Source organism: Dipteris shenzhenensis, chromosome 1 (assembly GCF_047967505.1).
Source record: "Dipteris shenzhenensis isolate YYH24624 ecotype China chromosome 1, Dip_SZ_1.0, whole genome shotgun sequence".
Taxonomy (NCBI): Eukaryota; Viridiplantae; Streptophyta; class Polypodiopsida; order Gleicheniales; family Dipteridaceae; genus Dipteris; species Dipteris shenzhenensis.
The window spans coordinates 32,586,803-32,591,635 of record NC_141596.1 but is presented as its reverse complement, the minus strand read 5'-3'; the positions used below and the strand labels follow the sequence as shown (position 1 = coordinate 32,591,635).

At 47.0% G+C, this 4,833-nt stretch overlaps 1 pseudogene across 1 annotated transcript; it reads right to left on the bottom strand.

Moving 5' to 3' along the window:
* Window positions 1-785: 785 nt before the first annotated feature.
* Window positions 786-4,578, bottom strand: LOC147905716 (pentatricopeptide repeat-containing protein At2g39620-like; annotated as a pseudogene). Its single transcript, XR_015540928.1, has 3 exons — window positions 4,293-4,578; window positions 4,116-4,171; window positions 786-4,031 (listed from the first exon to the last, which is right to left on the bottom strand). The product of XR_015540928.1 is annotated as a pentatricopeptide repeat-containing protein At2g39620-like (transcript).
* Window positions 4,579-4,833: the final 255 nt, after the last annotated feature.

The window sequence follows — 4,833 nt, the reverse complement described above, 5'->3', positions numbered from 1 at the left end:
GGTGAGGAGGAGATAGGGAACGAGGGTAAGTGCGTTCTTGTCTTGCACCAAACATTTGGAGATGGGAGTCAAGCCGTATTTGGGTTCAGCTGGCAAGCCGTGAGAGTTGTCGGCGAGGGTGAAGGAGAAGACTCCCTTGGCACACAAGAAGCTCAACATGCGAATCAAGGGCAGAAATTTGCAGATCGGAGAGGCAAGTGTCACTTGAATTACAGTTTGAGCTGCTGCATTTGTTCCCGCCACAACAACCAGCTAAATTGTCATGTTCAGTTACAGAGTTTTTTTGAATCGAAGTTTGCAACCCAACATCATGGGCATCTTTGCCATTCGAATTTACACCGCCGCATCCACCGAATCATTCAATTGCAGAGAACGCTGACAAATTGTCGCCCTGCGATGGATCGCTCAATGCAAATGCGGTTGCCTTCTCTGCCCTTAAAGACAACCCATTCGTGCGAGGCTCCAAGACCAGGGGGAATTCGCCCTTGAGAGCATTATTGGGCCCAAATTGGTGCGGCAAAAAATGGACGAGTCTGCATTTCTGCCTCGGCATCGGCAGCTATGGCAATGGCTATGGCGAGGTTGGCTATGGTGACGGAAAGCTTGCACATAACCAACAAAGCTCGAAACACAGAGGAAGTAAAGCAAAGGACCACCTTATTTCGCGAGGCATGGAACTGAATTTAGATGAATCGAAACTGAAAATAGAGCTCAAGGACTAAAAATAGAGGGACACGTGGCTCAAGGAGAGCTTGGATTTGTGTTTGATGGCACTATGCTGCCTGCCTAAAAATGAATGCACGATCCCATTATTGTCAGAGTTGGTAAATAGAGGGGCACGTGGCTCAAGGAGAGCTTGGATTTGTGTTTGATGGCACTATGCTGCCTGCCTAAAACCGAATGCACGATCCCATGATTGTCAGTCCACCAACTCTGTCCTGGCTTTTTCCATGCTTGTTTCACTCTCATTTCCTCTCCTCCTCCTGCATGTGAGCATCTGCATATATGTTACACATCAAGACATAAGATGCAGCATTCTTTTCATCCAACTGAACTGCATGTTCAAAGGCCAGTCTTCCAAGGTCCACATTAACCCACTTTCGACAAGCACCCAACATTACATGCCACGCCACAAGATTTGGAGGGAAAGGCATATTCTTCACCATTGCTAGTGCCTCATCTAATTGGCCTGCACGGCCAAGGAGATCAACAATGCCAGTGTGGTGCTCAATAGTTGGCGTGATGCCATGGTCTTTGCCCATGGCTTCAAAGTATTTCTGGCCCTTATCCACTAGACCCATGTGACTGCATACAGTAAGCACAATAGAGAATGTTACCTCATCTGGCTTACTCCCTTCTCCACACATTCTCTCAAGCATAAGGAAAACAGTTTCACTTTCAGCTAGCTGGGCATAGCCTGCCATTAGTGCATTCCATGAGACTGTGTCACGACATGGTAGCTTGTCGAACACTTCCTGAGCTTTTGCAAGTGAGCCACATTTGGCATACATGTCCACTAAAGTGCTGCCAACAAAAATATATCTTTCCAGCCCCTTTCTGGCTATCTCGGTGTGTGTTTGTTGCCCCTGGTCTATGGCTCCTATGTTGCCATATGCTTTCAAGATGCCTACAAATGTGACAGCATTTGGAGAGACCCCCTCAAGTTGCATTTGCTTGAAACAGTTCAGTGCTTCCTCACCAAGCCCGTGCTCTACGTGTCCTGAAATTAATGCAGTCCATGAGACTACATCATGAACTGGCAGCTTGTCAAATGCTTCGCGTGCTTTTGCAATTGACCCACACTTGACATACATATCCACCAGGGTGTTGCCAACCAAAAGATCCCTTTCCAGCCCCTTTCTGGCTATCTCTGCATGTATTTCTTGGCCCTCGGCTAGGGATCCTATGCTACCACAAGCTTTCAAGCTGCAAACAAAGGTGACAGCATCTGGAGAGAAACCTTCCCGTTGCATCTGCTTGAAACAGGTCAGCCCTTCCTCACCAAGACCCTGCTCAGCGTATCCTGAAATTAGTGCATTCCACGAGACTACATCTTGAAGTGGCAGGTTGTCAAACACTTCTAGTGCTTTTGCAAGCGAGCCACATTTCACATACATATCCACCAAGGAGCTGCCTACAAAAATCTCTCTTTCCAACCCCTTTCTGGCAATCTCGGTATGTATTTCTCGGCCCTTATCTATGGCTCCTATGATGCCAGAAGCTTTCAAGCTGGAAATAAATGTGGTAGCATTTGGAGAGAGACCCTCCCGTTGCACCTGTGTAAAACAGTTCAGGGCTTCCTCACAAAGCCCATGCTCAGCATATCCAGTGATTAATGCATTCCATGATATTTCATTTCTAACTGGCAGCTTGTCAAACAGCTCTTGTGCTTTTGCAAGCAAGCCACATTTCGCATACATATCTACAAGGGTGTTGCCAACATATAGATCTCTTTCTAGCCCCTTTCTGACAATATTGGCATGTATTTCCTGGCCCTTGTCTATGGCTCCTATGCTGCCACAAGCTCTCAAACTGCAAACAAATGTGACAGCATCCGGAGCGAGCTCCAGTTGCATCTCTTCGAAACAGATCAGTGCTTCCTCCCCAAGCCCCTGCTCGGCATATCCTGCAATTAATGCAGTCCATGAGATCTGATTTCGAACTGGCAGCTTGTCAAATGCTTCCTGTGCTTTTGCAAGCAAGCCACACTTGGCATACATATCCACCAAGCTGTTTCCAACAAAAAGATCTCTTTCCAGCCCCTTTTTAGCAATCTGGGCGTGTATTTCTTGGCCCTTGTCTATGGCTCCTATGCTGCCACAAGCTTTCAAGCTGCAAATAAATGCAACAGCATCTGGCGAGAAACCCTGAAGTTGCATCTGCTCGAAACAGTTCAGTGCTTCCTCACCAAGACCATGCTCAGCATAACCTGCAATTAGTGCAGTCCATGAGACCTCATTTCGAACTGGCAGCTTGTCAAATGCTTCCTGTGCTTTTGCAAGTGAGCCACATTTGACATACATATCCACCAAGGTGCTGCCAACAAAAAGCTCTCCTTCCATCCCACTACGGGCAATATTGGTGTGTATTTCTTGTCCCTTGTCTATAGCTCCTATGGTGCCACAAGCTTTCAAGCTGCAAACAAATGTAATCGCATTTGGGGAGCAACCATCCAGCTGCATCTGTTCGAAGCAGGTCAATGCTTCAACACCCAGTCCTTGGTCAGCATATCCTGTGATCAGTGCATTCCACGAGACTACGTCTCGCACTGGCAGCTTGTCAAACGTCTCCCTTGCTTTTGCAAGAGAGCCACATTTGATATACATATCCACCAAGGGGTTGCCTATAAAAAGATCTCTTTCCAGCCCCTTTCTAGCAATGTCTGCATGTATATCTTGACCTCTTTTAGTATCTTGCAGCCGAGCACAAGCCTTGAGTAGGGCCACAAAGGTATACTTGCTAGGATGTACAGAATCTTCTTGCATTTTCTGGTAGAGATTGAGCGCTTGACGTGATTCCCCACGTTCAATATGACCCATGATGAGCGAAGTCCAAGAATACACATTCCGATCAACCAACTTGTTAAAAACCTGCCAAGCATGGCACATGCTTCCCACTTGAACCAACATTGGGACAAGGTAGTTCCCAAGAGATCTATGATCTTCCAGCCCCATTTTGCATATGTAGGCATAAAAGCGCTTGGTATAGGCTTGGTCTTTCTTTGTTCTGCATTTATGCAAGATGCATGTAAGGTCCTGAACTGAAGGCGGATGGGGCATATGTTCCACAGACGTGAGTGCCTCCTCTAAGCTGAGCGTTCCCCAGCCACACTTTTCTGGGAGTCCTTGTGCCTTATATTTATTCACCTCTACTCTAGACCCCTCCACCGAGGCAGGGTCTTGGGCCTGACCAGTGGATGCTTTGACCTTTTTCTCCAGCATGCCTTTAACCCAACTTGAATCGTACCAGCCGTCTATCGACAGCGACTCCTTAGTAATCTGATGCTTGAAATCCGGAGAGCTTCCATTTGTCTGGTATTACGATTCACAACAGGCTCATCAGACTAGCCAATCTATAGCTTTACCTATGTAAGTTCAGAATCGTAGCACACTTACTTTGCTCTCTCGTCTGTACGGATCCGTGAAGTACTGCTTCTCGGTCCCGGCGCTACCTGAGAAGCGTGAACACAATGAAAGCCAATTGCCAGAAGCGTAAAAACTCTTTTGTAATTAAACTACCCACGTAGACACCTAAGTTCGACGTTGCAAAATATACTACAGAAGGGCAGCTACCTGCACGCGAGCATTCATGCCCGACCGCTCCACTGTCCTCGCGGGAAGTCATGGAAGGCGAAAGCCTGCGCGGATAAGCTGCCAGGCAGTCCAAGCTTGGATGTCCGCTACCAAAAAGGCCCATGCCATGCACCTGAGCGACGGACCCAGAATGCCTCCTTTCGCCCACATAAAAGGCAATGACTCTCTCACTCACCACAAGAGAAATGAAGAACGTTGCTTCTCGGATTTCAATCTCAACATGTGCTTGTCACTCCAATAGGGTCCGACAAACTCCAGGTTGTCATGTGCAATAACATCCGGCAAGAAACTTTTCAAGTGTTGCGAGTCCATCTTGTGGAGGTAGCTTGTGTTGTTGGCATTCCAAGGATCCTTCAAAGATGGTATATGAGAAACAGGATGTATCTTTCTATGAACCATCTATATCAAGTGGATCCATACCTTGGTGTTATAAGAGTAGCTTTAGTCACTAGATCTAGAGATTGGAAGCAATTTCAGCATGATTTTAGCACCTGAACTAGCAAATCCTCTTTCCATATTT